The following is a 21,992-nucleotide window of genomic DNA, read 5'->3' as shown; positions in this document are numbered from 1 at the left end:
ACCCTACCTCAACAAAAAACAGCACCATCCCAGGGCCAAGCTTCCACTGCTGCCTTTCTTTCATCTTCTGCATTCCCTTCCCACCCCCTTCAGGAGAAACTGCTGCTTCCAAATGGCAATCTCGAAAGCACCTGTGTGAGAACTTGATTGGCACTGATCACACATTGGTTGTCTGGGTCCTGAGGAGCCACAGCTGTTACCTCAGTGGAGAAAAAACTTAGGGAGAGCGTTTCTTCTTCCTGGAAGAATGAACCAAGCCATTCCTTAAGGGAACGTTCTTACAGAGATGGAACCTGACAAATGCAAGTTAAATACAAGCCAGTGAAATCCCTGCAACCAATGGTTCATTATTACCATTACTAATCACACCTCTAACAGTAACAGGTACATGGTCACCAAAACAAAGTGGTCTTGTGCTAGCTTTGATATGATTACAGATCGATTGTTATCAACATAGGTGAGGCAGAGACTGCCGTTAAGGTATAAAGCCAAGGGAGTAAGAAGACAGAAAGCAACTGTGGATAATTTTGGGCATGGATCTAATTGGGAGTTATTTATCTACAAAGAGAAAAAAGGAAAGGCAGAGGTGAGAAGTTAAAGAAAGAGGAAGGTTTGGTAGAAATGGAAGAAAGGTGTGAGCCCAAAGCAGAAAGAAGTCAATGAGAACTGCAGCAAATCCTCTGGTGATTTATAGCTGTACAGTTCTCATTCTGTGAAATAATGATAACTGAAATTAAGTTCTCTTTCAACACTACACGACATTCCTTTCCTGATGGAGATGAATCCCATAAGAACTGTGAGGAGGAGCATGGGCCATAGTGAAATAGAAATATTGCTGTTTTAGCCGAGAGAGAGCAACATCAGCTTTGCAATCCATGTTTGCTTGTGTAGCACAGGTGTATTTTAACCAAGTCTCCCTGGAGATTTGCCTAAGGCCAGACTGTTGCTGTGTAAAAAAATAGAGAAAAGAAATGTTTGAGTAAAGGCAAAGGTAAATGTGGCTGATCTGCAGCCTGATGGGAGGAAGAAGGAGCAATACAAGTTTGTAAAAGCAGCTCTCTGGAGGCTGGCTCCCTTACTTAGGACAACCCCAGAGCACGTGCTTGGGAAGATGCAGACCAGGTATTTGGTTTCAACACTGCTGAAGTGCAGATAAAGAAGCCAGGCCTCCTGGAAGCACAAATAACCAGATCAGGACAAAACAAAACCGTTTACAGGCTGCATGGTTCCAGCAGCAGCCAAGGCAGAGGCTGTAAGTGGGTGATACCAAGAAGCATTAATGCAATCTTTACACTTAGCAACTATGCTCTTAAACCGATTTAGCTCTGACTTCACTGTCTGCAGGATCAAGCAGAAGATGACCAAAGGAGGAGGTAATGATGGTATTCGGTGATGGAAGAAATTGCCACGCTGAGAGCAAACAACGAGGAAGAGGAGAAGAGGCCGATTTTAGCAGCTTTCCATAAAAGCCATGGATTTCCTTTCTGCATAATTTACACAAAGACCTTGAAGATGATAAATTAGGGGAAAGGGATTCAAAGATTATTTGCATAAAATGGAAACAGAAAAATGGAACTATACAGAATACATTATATACTCCTCCAAGGAAATTCACATTCCTGTTTCTATAATCTTGGGAAAGAAGCCAAGGAGGACTGGAAATACACAGAAAGCTTTAAACAATTGATCTCACTGGGAGGTTACGCTGGTACCTTTTATCCTCCTGGTATCCAGATGTTTCAGAAAATACCTGGAAGTGAAACACTTGCAGGCTTCTAGGAAAGAAAGTGGAGAACCACTCTCTTCTTCCCCTTCCAGCCTGCTGTCAAGCCATCTCTCTAGCCCCCAGTACACCATGTAAGCTCTCTAATACTGCAGACAGCCTGCCTCAGCCTTTTTTATCTTCGGTTGTACAAAAGCCATGCAAAGGTGGATGGAGTTAGCACTTGAAAAGCAGCATCCTGAGGAAGAAACTGTGTGTTGCAGCAATTGCTGCAATGATGTCTTGAAAGGAACAGCTGGTGTTGAGGCGTGTCATGCTGCTGGACAGTGCTGTGCTTTTCAGAGGTACAGAGGGTATCTGACAATCTGCACTTTAATACCTTGAGTACAGAAAGCTTGGAAGTAGCTGTACTTTGGTCATGGCTGATGTAGTGTCTTTGCAGGTTTAGACCCAGTGCTTCAACAACATCTCTGCTCCGGCTTTGTCCTCAGAGATGCCAGGGCAGTGGCCCAAAGGCTGGATGCAGACCCCAGTCTGTACAGCTTTACAAAACCACTGCTCAGAGGCTAGCATGACTCTACCCTGTTAACTCCAGCCTGATGTGCTTTCTTGAGACAGATTTCAATGAAACAAAACTCCTCTGACAACCCCCACCCTCTTCCAACATAAAAACTGGAGCATGCCTCTTTAAAACTAGCCTATTTAGGCCACAGATGCTAAATGAATTCAGCAGACAGACGGAGTAATGGAATGTCAGTGTTCCAGTCTGCTGCCTCGAAGCAATAGGGGTTTTTTATTATTAATTTCTCCTCCCTTTGTGCAGCGCTGCCCTGGGCCCAGGCTCTGGATGCGCTGCTCTCGCCAGCCTCGCTAACCCACTTCGGAGAGAATGAAATTTTAAAATATTAAAGGGATTATAAATACTTCCCACCCCTCTTCCTCCACCCCATTCCCTTTCATGCTGCTGAATTTTCCTTCAGGACCTCGAATGCGTTACTGCAGAATCTGATTTGTTACTGCAGTTTCCTTTGCAAAGGCTGGAGAATACCTGAAGGGGAAAAAGCCCAGAGTTAATTCCAGCAAAAGGTTGCCCGGGAGCTTTATGAGATAAAGAGCTTTCTGCCATCCTGACACCCTGGAACCCGATCTCACTCCCATGTAAATTAATGATAAGACTCTCACATTCTTAGAATGGAAAGATTTTTGAGTCACAGATGAGTCCTCACAATGATACAAGCAAGGATGTAGTTTATCACAGAACCATTGAGGGTGAGCTCATGTGCAGCTGCCCTGCTCAAGCAGGGACAGATGGAAGAGTTTGCTCAGCACCATGTCCACTCAGATTTTAATACATCCAGGATGGATAGATAGCATCTACGCTGTAAGTCAGCATCCAAACCCCTGTTTTCTTTGTAACATCTGTGAGAAGCATCCAAAGTTCAAACCCAAGTATCTCCCCCTGAGAGCACCACACAACATCCCCTTATTATACCCTGTTTCTTGAGAGTAATACAATTTCCCTGTTCACCTTGTGCTAATGGATAAAGCCTGAAACTTCTGTTTGCTGAATATCTGGACACTTATACAGGCTTATAGATTCTTGAGGCTGGGAAGCACAGTCTCTTCCGTGCCTCAGACACTAGCATCAGGTATTTTCACCTTTGATATGTCCACAAGTAGATGTAAAGGTACGTATTTACAAGTCCTGAATGGAAGCTGAATAATTCTGATCACGTGCCTCCAGCTCAGCCTGTTGGGATCCTTTAACAGAGAGTTCCCCAGGTTTAGAAAGGCAGAGGCACAGTGTGACTCTCACATAGATGAAGGTTTCCTAACTCTCAGGCTTGCCCTTTTGTGGGTCCAACATCCTGCTATTATTTTAAAGCTACATCTGGAATAGAGGCTACAAAAGAAAAGATGAGACCACGACCAACTCATCTGTGCCATCTTTGTCCCACATTTCTATCTTGAAAGCATTCTGTTTAGCTTCAGATCTTTCTGGGTCACCAGTGGTTTGTTTCAACAACTGTACTCCAGACCTCACCGAGGCTCCACCAGTCATTTTGTTTATGGCTTCTATTTCCTGTATATTCTTCTTGTTGATTGCACTTCCCAGTTCACACCACATCTCGGATGGAAAATAAAACGTGGTGGAAACAAAGGGAATCCAGTGCGTCACACATCTCCTGTAACACATGAGCTGAGCTTAACCGGAGCGTGAGAATGGCTGCCTAGGATCTCGGACTCACATTTGCCTGGGAAGGAGTCAGGAGAACCCACTCTAACTCAGGGTTGTCTCATGGCAGGGGGGTTGGAACCGGATGACCTTAAGGTCCTTTCCAACCCTCATTATTCTATGATTCTGTGATTTAGATGCAAAATCCTGACACCATTGAGAAACAAACCCAGGACTAACAAGGTCACTTTGGGGACATAGGAAGGAGGGCAGATTTGTGGGTTTTCACATCCAGAAAATGAAGTTATAAACGTGGAAATAGTTTTATAGTGAACACGGACAGGGCCTAGTGACCCAGGCCCTTCAGGTGAGATACCAGTCACTGGGATTTGATAGATATGAAGATGTGTACACGGTAGTTTCAAATGAACTTGAGTTACAGTGAATCACAGCTTGTGGTTTATACTGCAGCAAAACCTATCTGACTTTTTTCTCTCTGTTTTACAATATTGAGGGAAGTAGTTTGATTTGGACACCAGAATTCAGGAGAATACAAGGAAAATCACTGGCTACTATTGGGAAAGTGACATTATTCTGCACTTCTAGAAAAGCTGGGCACTGGCACGCACCCTCTAGTAACTGGAGATGCCCATCCAGCATTTCTGAAGATGACACCTCTGTTTACCTTCCATAAAATCACTGTGGCTTGGTGAGAGGCTACAAAGATCCATTCTTTAGACTATCTGAATTTCTCAGTTCTCATAGAATCGGTGACTGCATCTGAATCACCTGTTACACTGAACATTCAGGTCAGAGAAAAGCATGCAAACTGACAATGTGGTTTGTAAAAGAAAAGGCATTCTATCAGTTTCTCTGTGACACGTTTTTTCTTCCGGCTACTTCTAATTAGTAAATCTTCCTACATTGTGTATTGTTTGTCGAGAATCAGCAGAGTTGGATGTTAAGGAAACAGGGTTTTTAATCAGTGTAAGTTCTCTGTGGTTTTCAGACCAATTTGGTGGCAGGGCTTTGGAGAGAAACAAGCCTCAGTTAAAGTGGAAGTGAAGAGAGCAGCAGTGGCAGCACCAAAAGGACAGGAAGACTATACTTGCGTTACTGTAGGATTGTGCAGTTGTAAAAGCATGAGCTAGTCTGTCTTGAAGTAAAGGAACTCCTGGCTCAGAGTCCCTGGTTAGGCGTATGACAGATAGCCATTTTTTCTGCACCAGGCAAAGAAGGGATCCATTACACAGTGAGCTATACTTGGGTTGAAGAAAAAAGCTTCTAAAAGATAGCAAGTGATGGCATACGTTTTCATTATGGAGCACGCTATGCAGAGATCTGGGTAGTCAGCTCCCACCAACCATCTGGAGAGAGAAGTCACTCAAATTGAAGTGCTGAACCTGCTGTGGTAGACAATCGGTGCCAGTGAACCACTCACTACTCTCCCCCTGTCTGTTTTCCTGCCTTTTGCTGCAATAGAGCCTTAAAATAAAATAATCTGGCTGCCACTTTCCAAACAGCCGCTTCCAAACAGCCCAGCTCCCATCTGCAGAGTGCACTTCATTCATGGGACAGAGCGGGCCACTACTGTGGGAAAAGCTACGCCAGGAACATCTGACCAAGAGGGGGATGCTGGAGAAAGGAAACATCATGCGAAAGAACTGCCTCTTCTTCACTGAGCTCCTCATGGCCCTGTGCTAAACCCTCATTTCTGGTTTGTGTCTCCTTGATTCTTCCCCAGTGCTTAACGTCTGTTTCGACTCCTGGAAAAAGCTTCCTGGGGCTGAGGTTTTGGGAACCCAGCAAGCTCACTGGGTTTGCCTTATGAAAAGTGACTTTAAGTGCCAGGGCGGGTTTAGCAGCTTTGAAATAAAAGGAACTTTCAACCATGTTGCCATAAATTGCTTTGTTGCCTGTAGTCAGCAAGAATCAGTTTGAAGACTTCTGAAGCCTGAGGGTATCAATTGCTTTGTTTTTTCCTTCTATCAAATCTATCCTCTGGTGACTTGTATTACACTGCAGGCTGCACTGGGATGCTCAGCAGATGCTAAATGGGGCACAAGAGACATATCAAGCCCCTTGGCATGTATATATTTTTAAATTAAATAGGCAGACATGGGCAAAAGAATCCGTGATGGTGAATCAAATGTTCCTAGCTTGCTCTGTTGTATACAGTCATCCTTCCTCCCTGCAGGACTAGACAGGAACTGAGTGACTAAAGCCTAAATAGCTTTGTGATATGAACTTACTGATGTATGCACCAGTTCCAGTGGGCTCACTGGGACAGCTTTATTAGAGCAGGTCATTTCATGGATAAAGAGCTGTGAAGAATATTCATGGGTGGGAATAATCTGATGAGTACAGAATATACAGATTATGCCAATTACAGAAACAATTTTGTGCACATCAGCTGTGAATTAAAAATCAAGTAGGATATGGAGTGCTGTTTCCACAACAGCAGCTCCTGAAGGAAAGAAGGGATGTTGGGCAATTTAGTACAAATCAGTACAATTGGGGTGCCCCTGCTTTTTCTACTAATCAATAAGGAAGAAAACCCTTGCCAAATAAAGGGAGCTATTGATGGCTTTTTCTCCTTTGAACTTGTCTGCATGCACCAATTGCACAGAATTAGCCCACATTAGACAGGGATACTGGTAACACTCTTACCTATCAAAACTTTTTCTAAAAAGCAAATAGGAAAAAGGGCAAATGAAGGAAGATGCTTCATGTGAACACTCAACTGGCTATCTGCATACCCACCTAAAGGCAAAAGAATAAATCCTGTCGGGAAAAAAAGCATCTGGTATAAATGAAGCTTATTTGTAAAAAGAAGCTGACATAAACCCATAAATAATTAACAGTACGTATAGATGCCATATTTGCTGTAAATTATCATCTATAGAGAATATTGTATGGACAAACTGAAGCATTCAAATAGCACAACATTTTCAAACAGATTTTTAGGAATCTCTGCTGCTTAGCAAAGCACAGGGAAGGCCAGTGCTATGATTACACCACCAGTGCAGCAGCTGGGAGAGCTGTATTCACCCTCCTTTGTCAACACGCATCTTCCATGCGAGCTCTGCCAACTGATCAATTCAGCTTTCCAGGGTGTCAGATTCCTATCTAAAATGCTGAAAGAATAATTCTCTCCTATTTAACAAGGATAAGGAGGAGGTAAATGCATGATAAGATTGTGCTTGCTGTGAAAAGTCTGAAGAAATCCAGCTTCACATATAAGAAGTTTTCCACAACTGGTTAATATTTTTGGTTCTGGAGCTCCAAAGTCAATAGAGCTCACATGTATTTCACTGGTAGAAATAACAGCTGATTCAACTGCAACTGTGAATGAATTCAGGGACAAATCACCAGCTGAGAACTTCACTGAAGTCATAGAACCATGGAATCCCAGACTGGTTTGGTTGAAGGGACCTTAAAGCTTGTTCAGCTCCAACCCCATGCCACGGGCAGGGACACCTTTCTCTAGAGCAGCTTGCTCCAACCTGGCCTTGAGCACTGCCAGGGATGGGGCAGCCACAGCTTCCCTGGGCACCCTGTGCCAGCGCCTCAGCACCCTCACAGGGAAGAGCTTCTGCCTAAGAGCTTGTCTCAATCTCCCCTCTAGCAGGTTAAAGCCATTCCCCCTTAGCCTGTCCCTACAGGCCTTTGCAAAAAGTCCATCTCCAGAAGTCAGGACACCTCTAGGAAATATCTACCCTAAAAGACCATTTCTTGGTAAGTAAATTCCTGCTTGGCATAACTTTGTGACTGTTGTTCCTTTTTCGCTTCCATTGCGTCCTCCTAGAAGGGCATCAGCTTGCCTCAGGCGCTGGTGGTAGGTCACTGCACGCAGTGGTAAGCAGGCAGTGCCGGCTCACTGCTGCTGCTGCTGTAGCTGGCTGGCTCCAGGGCTCAGGAACATGTGCAGCTCCTATTAATAAAACAGTGTGCACTGATGGAACAATGCCAAATTGCTCTCATCTCTGTACTTCCGAATTTCTCTTGTAGCCCTCACCCTCCAAACAGGAACAAAGCTCTCCCCTCTCTGGTGTTGCTCTCTGTGCAAAGGGGCTGTTAACTACTCAGCATGGCACTTTGATGAAGGCAGCATGCTGGGAAGCAAACCAGCCTCTTGCATGACCACTAACCCAGCCCTTCCTTTTCCTCTTCCTCTTCCACCCCAGCAGACAGATGCTGAGCTCATGGGCCCAGGTGCATGCACACAGGAAATCACTGCAGTCAGTGTCTCAGACGGCGGCCGTTGGGAGCACTCTGTGGGATTTGGCTTGGTTTCTGTGTGAAACAAGAACGAGACAAGATGACAGACATAGGTGCTCATTTCCTGTAGCAGTGTCATGCAGTCGCTGTCCTTAGCTCTGAGCGCAAGGGCCAGGCGTTTGCCCAGCAACAGGAACTGCAGCTCAATAGTGGGATCCATGCTGCTGTCAGTTCTGACATTACTCTTTAGAAGATGGAAAGTTTAAGTGGCAAGAGAAACTCTGAGAAGATTACAGGAATGGGAGCACAGGGATGTTTGGACACCCTAAAACATCCCCAGAGCCCCCAAAACACCACTGGGATCCCCCAAGCTCCTCATGTCCTTGTCCCCTTCCTGCCGTGATGCCATGACCCAAATCAAACCCTAACCCCTAACCCTAAACCCTATCCCTGACCTAAACCAGCAGCAGTTTTGAACAGAGCCAAGAGTGCTAGTTGCCTTGTCTTAGAACACCACATGGTTTCCTCCATGCTTGTCATCTTCAAAGGGTTGTGCACACTGTCGTGAGGGAGGAGGGAGCGTAGTAGTTTGTGGTAAGCTGCTTATTAATCTTTTCTCACTTACAGAATTAGGGCTTAATGAGCTAAGTGGTCCTCAAGAGTTATGGACCTGAGAACTAGCACAGTAACCAAATCAGTCATGGCAGTTAATCATGTTGCCAACCATGCATGGCAGTTTGCCTCCCACAAGCAGTAGTCAGATGTGATGATTCAATCATAGTAGCCTTCAGAGCCTTGGGGTCCATCCATGGCAGTTAATGGGGGCTCCGTGAGCAAAACCTGCACAGTACAGCCTGTGTTACAGTCTCATTTCCCCGGCTTGGTTGACAGAAGCATCAAGTGCACTTGTGCTCTGAGGTCTGTGCTGTATAAATATCCTCAGGAAATAAATAAATGCCAGTGCACTTGTGCATTTCCCTCAGATATTCTTCTCCCCAGCTGCTGTGCTGACAGTACTCACTAGGAATCAGGCATCTCATTCTGGCTCAGTGTTCTGCTGGAGGGAGATGGGAACAAGATGCTCTCGAGGCAGAAAAGAGGGGGGGGCAGCAATTTAGTTACCAGAATATTGGTCTGTTTGTTTATGGATGCACACACAAAACCTGTGTAGAAAGCTGGAAACTGATTTGCCCTTACCCTGCAACTGAAGAGGAGGGCTGAAGACTGAAATCTTATTCAGGGGAAGAGCTGTGAGAGAGAAGAGAGGAGAGTTTAGGATTTGATGGCATAGATGGGAACCATGGTCCCTGTTGCAAGCTGACAGCACTGGGTTTTGCTTGGCTTTGTGTCTGCAGGTGGCTCTGAGTCACATAAAGCCCAGCCTGTGGGACTGTCCTGGTTACTGCCGGGCACAAATGACCTTGTAACATGCTTTGTCTCCTGGAACATGCTCATTCCTGCTCTGTCCCTGGAGACCATCTCTGGGCAGACATCAAGTCACATCCCACCAAGTTCTCACATCAGTTTGGGTATTACGTGCATGCAGGATGTGTACCCAGTGAGAACGGCTGGGTTTCAGGGATGGTTATCCAAAGGAGGACAGACCTCCTCGATTCATTATTGCCAGCTCATCTGATTAAATTGCTAATAACAACAGACACACACTGTTAATTTCGGTGGCAATCTGGATTCTGCTGTTGACATTAAGTTCACTTGCCAGTGTCTATCACTCCCAACAGCGCTCAGCCTAGGCTGAATTACCATTTTAGCTGGAACAGGTCCAGTCAATCACAATTATGGATTGGATACCAATGGATGGAAATCAATGGACACTGCCCCATAGGACAGACACCCATGCTACTTCATAGCTGGGGTCTGCGGAGCTTTCTGCTCTCTGTTACACATCCTGCCTTGCTGCAGAACTTAGCTAACTGACAAGCCAGTATCAGTTTCACTGGAGAGTCATGCACGGCAAACGACTGCAGAGTTCGTTAAGTTTTCTCTGTTCTGTCCATGAGACACATCCAGTTTTGTAATGAAATGGTGCACAGGCAGCAGCTTATCCACTGGTCTGAAGTCATTTCGTTTTGGAGGCACTCATGAATTCTGTGGCCTGGTCCTGGTGGTTACCTGTCATATAATAATACTGTCCAGAACAGGAATCACCACACCTCAGTGTAACAGGTTTCAATCAGGACAGGTCGAAACAGCAGGAAACACTCCAAACTGGGATGAAGGCTGAAGATAGCTGGTCAACACACCTTAGGTCAACGGGAAGGCCAGAAGTGACACAAGTATTGGAACAGCAGATGATTAGATCTGTGATGCAGACACAGCAGCATCAGTGTACAAGTGGGAGTGCAGGTCTGCTGCAGGTCAAGATCTGTGTCTGTTAATAAAGTTCCTTGAATTTCAACCAGATTTTAAATGATAATAAGGATATAATTGGCCAGAGCCGAAGTGTTTCAGAAGAACTGTAGCTCAAAATGGAGATGGGGGTTTCCACACAGTAAGTTAGGACTTGATGGAACCAGACCACATAGCCTGCATCTACCTCTTGCTCTCCCTTCCACTTGTAATCACTCCCAACGCAATCAAATACAAAACTAGGGCCTCTTTTGGTCTCTTTTTGCATGTTGTCTTATACGAACGAAAAGCATGGGTATAAAATGCCAGGGAACATTCTCTATGCTGGTTTTTTTTATCATACATTGATAAGAAGATCCCACTCCAATGCCTGAACTGCAGCACAAGATTCTCTTTCCTTTTCTTCGTTCTCCTTTCACTGTGAACAGCCATGTCCTTCTCATTTCAGACCTGACCCCGGCTGCAGGACTGGGAATGAGAGCCCCCCTCGGTAGCTGCCCTGTCCCTCTGGCGGAGCCTGTCTTTCCACAGGGCTCTGTGTGTTTTGTCTACCGGGAAAGAGCCAGCCCGTGCTCCCTCCGGTGTCCCCTTCCCATGACATTAACCCCAGACTGGGGGGTGTTTGCGCGCCGGCAGCGCTGCGCTGCGCTGCGCTGCGCTGGGGAGGAGGCTGCCTTGGGCACACACACGGAACCTGCAAAGCTGCTCCGCCGGCTCTGGCTGCTGTGCTGACTGGCACCACCCCAGGGGAGAGTATGCCCATGCATCACAAATCTGCTTTCTGGTTCCCCTTCCACCCACCCCTGCGCGGAGCTCTCTGCCAACTCAGCTTCTGTATAAATCAAAGGGAAATATTCTCCCCCTCCTGCTTTTTTTCTTTTCCTGAACAGATTGGATGTCATTATGTGCAGCTGAGCTTGCTGAGGGGGAGGAGGGGACGGGAGGAGGGAGGGAACGAAGAGACAGTTATAGAAAAACACTTGCAGTCCATCAGAGGGGGAAAACAGCCTCCAGCTACAAGTAACCAGCACTTCACACACACACTGATTTACTGGGGAAACCCACAGAGCTTTAATATGTAAAAATAAAATAGAGTCGGGAGAAAAGAACGGGAGGGGGAAGGATGATATCCCTGCTCCCGGAGCAACGAGAGACACATCACAGGGCTGGGATGGAGGAGCTGGCTGTCAGAACACCTTCTCCAGCTCTCTGACACATTGGGGGTGCTCAGGTGGGAATTTATAGAGCACATGCCGTCGTGCAGACATCAGTGCACATCCAGACTGCCATGAATAGTCCCAGTGGCTGTGCAGAAAGGCTTCTAGCTCATCTTTTATGAAGTGAAAAGCACCCTTTTACTCCTCCCAGCCAAGTTGTTCACCAGGCAGTGCAGCTTTCCATCATTACTGAGGGGACCACTGGGTGGGAATGAGGGAAAAAGCATTGGGAAGGAAAAGGGGAAAGGGGAAAGAGGGGGAGGGCAGGAGGAAAAATCAGGAAGGGAGAAGGGGGGAAAAGAGGAGTAAGAGGGGGAGAGAGGGAAGCGAGGAAGAGATTGAGAGAGACAGACCGAGAGGAAAGGAGGGGCACGAGCCAAATCCATGGCATTCAAAAGCAGCAGCTTTCAAAAGCTTTGGCTGGGATGCAGGTTTGCAGAAGCTCTGGACCCAGAATTCCCTGGCACACAAAGCTTGCTTGAGGCACCAGAGTGCCCAAGAGGGGCCTGCAGAATAAACAGCAAATAAAATACCCAACACCCACAACAAGCCTACGAATTACAAATGAAGGTGAGCGAACAGCTTCCTTGGAACAGTACTTCCAACTGCAGGAGATCTCATGATGGCAGCTATGCTATGGAGAGGCACCAGCATGGCCAGTGGCTCCAGAATAATCGGCATGGACAAGAATAACTGGGAGGAAGAACACATTCCCTGTCTATACTAAAGAGCAGGTAATTGCCTACCTCTCCTGCCAGTCCTATTTTAATACAAAACTAAATCACTCCAAATATTCTTACAAACTTTCATGTTACAGCACCTCCTAAAGCCTCAGTTGACACTGCTATAAAGTACTGCTCTCACTTAAGTTCAGCCAGCCAGAAGGATGGCTATCCACCAGGATTTGCCCAAGATCCCAGAGTCCGGGACAGTATCACCAAGAGTCCAGATTTCCTCAATCTCAGCCTCATGCCTTAAGCGAACAGCTATCTTCTCCCAGGTTTTAGGTGCTTATTGAAATGAGCAGAGGTTGAACGTGAGAAACAAAAAAGACCCCAACCTGTAATTCTGTTCACAGTTCTCCAGTTAATTATCCTCAACGTGATTCCTTGGTCCTGCACAGAGCAGCATCCTGTTATCGGATAATTAAAAACAAAAGTGACAGGATTGAATAAATGCTGTTGGCTCCACATTACGGATGGGCAAACCAAGTCACAGGGTGGAATAATTTTCTTCAGTGCATTTGACAGGCAGTTCTTTCTTCCAGGGGATTCCTACTGCCCCAAGAGGGTCTAAGGGTGCTGTACCAGGCTCCACACTGCCTGTGCTTTGCCTTTTTACAAGTGGGAGAGTACAGCAGGACCACAATGGGAATGGTTTTCTAATAAGAATAGTACAACAGGAATGTGATAAGCTACAAAGATGACAAAGAGGTCTCAGGAGAACAGAAAAGCTTGGCAACTAATGTACTTTAGGTGGACTTTCCGTCTGCAAGGCTTGAAGGTCTAGACTTCTTCCTGGTCCCTGCAAGAAGTATCATGCATTGAACTGGAGAAGCCAACCCAAAACATCTGAACTTTCCATTCAAATGACTCTGTAACATTTTACAAACTGCTGACCCCAGCCTAGGAGACAGAATAGGAAATGATGCAAGAACTACCACATCTCTATCTCTGTAGATAGCAGACAGTAGTGGGAAGTTCTAGTATTTCTAAGCTTCAATCTTCAGTCATTTAATGTGAAAGGAAATGATTTTACAATGAACAACATGGATAAAGTACAATGCCCCACAGCCTTGCCAGAGGCTGCACTGCCTGGAACTACCTGTGGAGATACTTATGGCAACCAGTGGTGTACAAGAAGCAGACCTATGGCAGTATATTTCCAACAGCTTTTGCCTACTGGACATAGGAATGCCTCAGAAAGCACAAACATTTGGTAATCACCATCCTCCCGAACACATACTGTGTCATGTCCAACTTTGGAGTGAAATAAAGCCGGCTTTTGGAAAGCACATTCCATTACTAAAGATGCAGAGCAATGGAGGATCAAAGTGTGTTCAATCTTCAGAGAAGAAAAAATTACAATGAATAATAAACCCACATGGGCATATGAAACAAAAGCAGTCATTAAAAACTGCTTCTGAATTGGTCGGGTTTTGTGAGGGAGAGATCATTCCAGAGCTATTTGGAAAAACCAATTCCAACTGCAGTTGTGCAGAGAATGGAAATGGTCGCGCTATAAAAGGGGCCTTGGTTCCTTCACCAGATGACCGTACATGTACACTGGAAAGCAAGCTGCAGTTCTGTCACAGGGCATTAAAAATAGGCAGAGATCACGTACCACCAAGGAGCAGAGATTTGCTGCTACCAAAATAGTTTACAGTATTTAAAAAAATCTGAATCTACAGATAGCTCTCTTGGCAGCAAAAAGCTTCCTCATGCCAAGAGGAAAATAATTTGCATCCCTGGTGTCAATGGTAATACTACCATGCTGCCTTCACGCTCCAGGAGATGCAGCCAGCTCAGCACTGCTTTCTGAAAGAAAACCTCTGAAAATAACACTGAGAAGAAAAGAAATTCACATTGCAATTGCACCAGTGCTGGATGTGACATCAGCAGGTGATGAATCACTCTTTAGTCAAAGCATTTCTCTAATGAAACACCACGCTGGTGTTTGGGATTGGGCTTTTTCTCTTTGTTTCAGTCTGTTAACAGCCCTCAATGAGTTAAGTTTTCAAGAATATGGTTGTCTTGGTGTTATGCTCTCAGCTGTGAGCAGCAACACGTACCAGAAAAACCCCAGCACTTAAGTGGATTTTTGTGAAGTATTCCCCACTGTACATGTGTAATTAATTAGCCTCCCCCTGCTCACACAGCCAGACCCTTGGGGACCTTCCACTTTTCCTCCTCCCAGATTCAGCCAGTGGCTCGGAACCGCACTATTCATCCAGCTGTAGGTGCAACACGTCCCTGGGAAAGATGCAAAGTTGCAGCATCCATTTGGGTGCCTGGAGGTTGGAGCAGTCTCGCTGCTGTTCAGCACTGCAGAAAGTTCACAGAGAGGAGTGGAGCCGGCAGCAATCTGGGCAGTGGGTTTTGTCTGAGGCCACTTGGTGATTCCACACCCAGGGCACGTTCCTGTGAATCAAGCGGCAGGAATGAGGGAGGAGGGCTGTGGGAATGGCAATAAACACGAGCACCTGCCACTCATTAAGAAAATACCGCGATTACAAGCCTGGGTTGAAGCTTTTGTTCCAATGTGTCGCGTTGACTCTGTGCTGTGACAGTCGATTTCATGCGCGCTTGGCTGGAAATACACGGCAAGTGAGTTCCATATTGCCAAGCACAGAAAATCATATTGAGATACCTGTTCAGTGCTCATCATCATTGTACTAGAGACCCTCACGCTAAAAAACGTGAACAGCCAAAGAACAAATTAACCATAATTAACAGCACTTTGCAGCACTTCTGATTACATCTCCAAGTGCTTCAGCAGCTTTCATTTTCTGCACATTGCTGCGATACCAGGCAGCGCTGTTACTCCTCTTTTAAAGCTGGTGGTGTGGAGCGCCCAAATCTGCTGAATTTAGGGCAGTTTGGGAAGGTTTCTTCATGCTCGCAGCAGGCAGAGCAGTGGGGAGGTGGCACACTCTGTCCATACCCCTGATCTTTCAAGAACCAAGACGTTCCTCCCTGTTGAAGTTGAGATTGAAGTTGATTTTCCTTAAGCTAACATCAAAAGTCTGTGACATAAAGAAAAGCCTGATCTAAACTGGAGCCTAGTGCCCACCAGGTCACAACCCAAGCGCTGGGTGCTGGATGTACTTGCACATTAAGGGATGTGTCAGTTCACAGCAGTTCAAGTAGTGAATACAAATTCTGAAGACTGATGACATGAAGTAGTGTGTTGCCAGCACTTACAATTTTATTAGCAGTACCATAATATGTGCTATTTCTCTTGAAGATGCAGCTGCTTGAATGTCATCTGAATACCTCAGCCTTTAGGAAAAAGTGCTCTATTTTTAAAGTCATAATTATGCCACTCAGGATTCTGAAGTACAGGCTTATGCCTTTATTAGTGTAAGACTGGCAATACTGAACTTAAAAAAGCCCAAATCCTGAAATACCTGAAGGTATTTTAAGCAAAGGGAAAGCTTGAGAGAAACAGGTGACAGGATTCTTCCCCTAACTCTTGCACCAGAGTCAGGAAGGAAGGCACAGACTCAAGTGAGGGCACATGGAAGGACACCAAGAAGCAGCAGAAGCCTGCACCAGTTCTGTGTGATGCTTATTGCTTTGGGCTACTTGAAGTTAGCAACTGTTCAAGGCTACCCAAAGAAGCCCTCTGGGTTGTGCAGCGCAGGGTGGATCATTCTGGTAGAAAACAAAGTCCACTTAACAAGAATGGATTCCCATCACTGTTCGGAGAGCTGGAGATCTCACAGAGCTAGAACACACTAGCCAGGAGACAATAAAGAAGTGTAATCGATGGCCCGCATGGCGCGGCTGACTCCCGATTCACATCATCACAGCTGCCTTCAGGATTCTACCCTGCAATTGGTTCTACCCACACAAACCTCATTGTAGAATCAGGACTTTTATTTCTGTGACTCTTTTTTGATCTAGAGCTGAGCGCCATCATCTTCTTGATTAGAAGCCCCACTTGCTTGGAGCGGAGTTTTCCTGATAGTTTTCTTTCTATGAATTGCTCCATCAAAGGACTGTCATAACAGACTGTTTGCCAATTTGAAACCCAACAGTTTGTCTGCTCTAAGTGTTAAAAATGTTGTCTTGGCAGTTGGGGTTTTTTGGTGAATTTTTTTTTTTTCTTGCATTAAGTGACTTGATTTTTCCTCTGCTCCTACAGCATGTCAAGGAAACGGGAGCACTTCAGTAATTGAACCTGCTTTTTTCTTGCACTTCAAATAAAATTCAACACTTACCCTATGAATTCAGAAAGTAATTATATTTTAACTGTGTAAACTCTGCAAAACTCAGCAGGTTTTTTGCTGAAACTTCTAGCCATTGCTGGTACAATACAATTACATTGTTTTAAAGGGGGATCAAAAGCAGAAGCAAGATGGACATATGTTTTATTTACTGAGAAGGAAAGATTTGAGGCTAAGAGTTCCCTCAGACTTTAGTCTGTCAGATAAGGGTCTGTGGTGACTCAAATCAGGCTCTTTCAAATGATCCTTTACCCGCTTACCTTTTCACTCATTACAACCATTAAATGACTAAAGCTTTACAGTCTACTTATGATGCAAGAAATACTGATTTTATGTTCCCAGTCTCTAAACCCTCTAAAAATCCACTGAACTTGCTTTACAAACACCTGCTCAGCATCCAGGAGAAGGTGTTTATGTGAGCAGAAAGCCAAAGGATACCTGCAGAGGCCACTGTACTACGAGCAGGAACTCCAGGAAATACTTCAGGGCAAAAAACAAAGTTCAAAACCCCAGACTATCAAGGACCTTACATTCTTTCGTTAAGGATAGATGAAAGAATTACCTTTTAATATGCCAAGGTTTCAAATGGAGAGAGGCACAGAACCACTGACTTTAGTGACCCGCTTTTATCAGGACTCACTGTTTCATCCAGCCCAGAGCATCATCTAAAGCCATTTCTTACAATGACAGTTGCAACTGTGTAAATCACCAAAGTCGCAGCAGTGTGAAACTCATGAGAGTGAAGGGAGAGCCAGGCTTCCAGAGAACATGCCAAGCAGAGAGGAAACACTAAGAGAGGAGGGTTCTCTCACCCCCCGGGAGCAGTGTGGGCAGCCCCAGCACATGGGACACGGTCTGTGTGCGCATGTGTACCTGTGCAAGTTCAGCATCTGTGAAGGGTGTGGGCAGAAACAACCGGACCACGCTCCAGGAGCCCTGATTTCAAGCTGTGAGGATGGTTCTGAAGAAAGGTGCCTGTCTGAACCCCAGGAAGCAGGCGCCTTCCTTCTCCCCCCGAGCCGGGGCGGCTGCACTCGCGCTCGCTGGCAGCGCTCCGAAGGTGCCGCTGTCACTCCTTGTACAGGGCTCTGTGTGTGCTGTTTCTTTTTAAATGATTCATGACTCCCACTTCTCACTTCATCTGCCTTTGTTTTCCTCTGCAGTGCAATGTGTCTGATACATGGCAAAACGTGCTGCGCTAACGCCAGCACTGTCAATGGTTTCACATTAATGTCAAGGTAACGATGTCTGCAGATATAGTGCGGTGATGTAAATGGGCTTGAGAGGGTTTGGATTCCACTTCTTTGGCCTTGTAAAATTATACAAAACAGGAATACAAACAGCTTCCCCACTGAATCATCGTTATCCAGTGCACACTATTTTCTTTTTCTTTTACTAGTCTCCTTCTAAACTCATCTTCAGCAATGGCCCTTCCCAGAACTCCACCAAATTCTTACTTCTCGTGACAGTAAAACCCAGATGCCAGTGTTTTTCTACACCAGCTTTCACACGTCTTTACAAAGAATCAGAAACCCTCTGTAAGGATGGAAAAACCGAAGCACAGAACCAGAAAATACCTTGGCTAAAACCACTCGGCAGGCTAGTGGAGGAGCTAAGAATAATATGATTTCCTGATGTTTAGTCTGATCCTCTGCGGATCGGGCTGCCTCACACCGAGAAGGTGCTCAGCGATTAACTTTATTTATATATTTACCACTCAAAAATGGCATGCTCACACATCTTTTTATTTTCATGTTAACCATGTTGTGGATCTTCTCCACCCACCCCCCATTTCCTCTGGTACATTTGTTCTGTAGCTATTTGTGTAGAAACCAGGCAATTTCTGCTCCACCTGCTCATAAACACAATGAGAGAGAGAACACTATGTTACAGCACAGCCACTGCCTTAGCAACAGATTACAGCATCACTGGGAAAGGAACAGAGACCTTCTGGAGAGGAGGAGTGCCCTTTATCTCCCTGAAAAGCTACAGCAGGCAAGTTCTGCCTTTAATTATGTTTCCTGCAAGCCCCCCTTTGGCTTGAAGCAATCAGCAGTTATAAAGAAAGAACGTAAAACCTGAGCACAGAGTTTGCTCCTCGCACTCAGAAAAGACAAAGTGGGGTTAGTGGAAGGTTGTGAGCAGGCTGCCTTCCCAGCAGAATGTGCAGACATGTATCTGAGCACTCAGTTATGGTGGGGTGTAAATAATTCATTGTGTTTAAACACCGACCCACTGGTATCTCAATGTCTGGCAGGACAACTCTTGTACGGAAGTACGAGAAGGAAGGAAACCACAGCCCTTTGCTGCCACATCACTAGCAGCTCATGCATCTGGAATCCAAGTCATGAACTCTCCACCCTACGAAGAAATGCATTTCAGTCAGCAGGCACAGTGGGACACACAAAGGCTGATCTGGCAGAGCCTATCTGACATGCAGGTCATGGAGCTTGATACCTCCTGTTTGGAAAATTAATCACATCTTGATGGACTGGTGAGCTTAGGGTATAATACAAAAAAGAAGGTTTTATGCAATCTGGCCACAACTCTTTTCACGGATGCTAACCTGAAATGCAGCCACCAAGCAGTGACAAAGCCCAAATCGTTACCTCCCTCACTTTCCAACCCCATCCACTGTGCCACACTGACTGCATTACACATAGGTGCAGTGTGAAGCATCACTTACAAACCTGCTGTGTAAAATCTGGTCATTACCAAGCACCTCCACTGCGTGTGCACTCCTGGGCTGCACATGGCGCTGTGCCGGCTCACAGGGACACCAGGCCTGGCTCCCAAGGAGATGGGTGCCACGTGGGGAAGGATTTGTACGGGCAGCCTACAGAACTCAGCAAGTGCCATCTTTCTGGAGGAAGTCCCTCCTCTGACGCACTGACACCACCTGTCTCTTTACACTTGATGGCATCTGTTGGCATTTTTTATGTGCCAAAGCATTAATGTGCACAGTGCAAGAAAGGGAGATACCAAGGAAGATACCAAGTTCTTGGGTACTTAGAGATGCCAAACACCTCGGCTGTACCGCACCAGTGAACGGGGCTCTCCACTAGCATCACCAGTGGCAGCAAAACACAGGGGACAGCAGGTCATGCATTTGTCCCCACCATCTGAGGTGCCACTTTGAAAAATGCAAGTGGCAGGGGATTAAAACCCTTTGCCACGAGAAGAGTGGGGAGGAAGGCAAATTATCTTAAAAATAATAAAGAACCCATGCCAGGATAAGGTACCAGATGGGTAGTACAGAAATCCTTGACTTGTCCCCAAAATAAGGTAAAGCAGACAAGCTTTCCTGACATTGCTCAGTCAGCCATGAGGATCCACCAAGAAGAGGCAGATGGTCTTTCATCTCTGAAACTATCTGGTCCTTGGCCTCTGCTGGGAGTTTATGTTGAGGTGCCAATTACCAGCACTCTGACTGGTGACTTCCGAGATGCAGACAGCCATCAATTTAATGCTGCATGAAGGTTCATAAACCTGATTTCACAAAGAATGGCAAAAATGGCAAGAAACCAGCAGGTTTTGGTAAACATTCAAAATAAGTAACTGTAAAACCAGGAAAATGCCTTTAAAAATAAAACCAGGAAAAGAAAAGGTGGAACAAAGATAGAGACACACAACCCATAATGTCTCATTGAAACACTTACAGGCCAGCAAAGGGCATTTTATTACCCTACATTGCTCTGTAGACATGTCCTTGTGAATGAGACAACTACATTCTCAGTCCCACCAGACATCACAGAGAAGAACTGATGCTTTTCAGACGGGGAAACAGGTAAGCTTGGAGTATCCCTTCCCGTTTATATTTTATGGATAAATAGCAGAGTGCAGCCTCTAGTGCTGTCAATATGGTTCCTTTCAAAAGCCCCTAAAGTTTGCAAAAAATTAATGAAAGAATCTGAAACAGACCTCACATTCTGGTGCCACCTGTCAAGCCTGTCCTTGTGTGAAACTGCTGAATAAGTCAACACTCCCTAGTCTTTACTTTGACAGCAAGGCATATTGCAGTGTGCTGTACTTAGGGCTGCACCTTAAATCTATCTGTGAACTGAAGCTGCCATAGAATACAGCAGCCTGTTTATTAGCTGGTTCCCAGCATGTCAAGATCTAGGTTGACATCATATTGATTTCTGTGGGGGGTTTGACAATTTGGGTCTGACCAATAGTATGTAGAAAAACCTCATCTCTGTGTGTGGAGGAGATCCTGCCCTCATACACTGCGGCCACAGATATGGGTGCCCTGGGGGTGGCCACTCCCTGGAAGGATCCATCCTCTTCCAAGGTCCAAAGGGATAGGTATTAATGACCTATCAGGTGTGCTGCAATCCTGAGCAGAGTAAGGTTTAACTTGTCATATGGTTAGTTATTAGAAGGTGCATGAAAGTGGGTAAGGAAGCAGTGCTGATAAGCCCTCACTGATTTTCTATCACGGAATCCCACACCAGTCTGGGTTGGAAGGGACCTTAAAGCTCATGCAGCTCCAGCCCCCTGCCACAGGCAGGGACCCCTTCCATTGGAGCAGCTTGCTCCAAGCCCCTGTGTCCAACCTGGCCTTGAACACTGCCAGGGATGGGGCAGCCACAGCTTCTCTTTGAGGGCTCAGCGGCTGGTGTACAGGAAAGGTGTACTAGGAGATACAACATGACTTAAACATGGGGTGTATTTCAAGTGGTGGGCCCAGAGTGGTCATTAGCAGTGTAATGGGGAAATCAAGCTGCTTACAGAAGAGCGTAAATTCATTATGAACAGGACTCTCTAACTTCTGCAAAGACACAGAATATATTAATTAATGGCTTTAGTCATAGTACTGCTGTTGGTAGAAGATGCTGAGACAAATGTGTAAACAGAGGAGCCTTGGGAATGTCACAGTAATTTAAAGTACATAAACCTTCAAAGCACTGCCTGTGATAGAGTGATACATTGTCTTATAATTGGGCAATTGCTTTCATTCCATGATATAATTAGCACACAATTATGGTTATGTGAAAAATCATTCTGTCTCCCTCCCTTCCAATTTGTGCCTGCTTAATCTAAGTAGAGAACATACCTTTTTTGCTACATTACCAGTAGGTCTATTTATCCTTCCCAATAACAAGGCCTCTTACCTGACCAATGTAATGATCAAATATTCAAGACAGAAACTGAAATCATGCTATTTGTATAAAATATTTCCTATTATTATTTTTTTCCACCTCCCCAAAATATACAAACTGCTGCGACAACATGAAGTGAGGTGACTCACAGCACAAGCACCAGCAATCAGCGCAGCCGAACGGCAGCAGGGTTTCTATGCTGTGGGTGCAGTGCACGTGCTCTCTACTCAAG

At 45.5% G+C, this 21,992-nt stretch overlaps 1 protein-coding gene across 26 annotated transcripts in view; it reads right to left on the bottom strand.

The window, feature by feature from the left end:
* Positions 1–21,992, bottom strand: part of MORN1 (MORN repeat containing 1) — a 126,874-nt gene that overhangs the window by 37,409 nt on the left and 67,473 nt on the right. The window contains exon 1 of one of the 26 annotated variants that reach the window (XR_010616310.1): positions 8–140. The exons of 23 other annotated variants lie outside the window; for them this stretch is intronic. The gene's annotated coding sequence lies outside the window, so the exon portion shown is untranslated. Of the gene's footprint in view, positions 1–7; positions 141–8,107; positions 8,196–9,317; positions 9,369–21,992 lie in introns of those variants that run through there. 2 more of the 26 variants (XR_010616287.1, XR_010616289.1) reach the window with 2 other exon arrangements.

This window comes from Lathamus discolor, chromosome 16 (genome assembly GCF_037157495.1).
Source record: "Lathamus discolor isolate bLatDis1 chromosome 16, bLatDis1.hap1, whole genome shotgun sequence".
Taxonomy (NCBI): Eukaryota; Metazoa; Chordata; class Aves; order Psittaciformes; family Psittacidae; genus Lathamus; species Lathamus discolor.
This window is presented reverse-complemented; position numbering and strand designations above follow the sequence as displayed.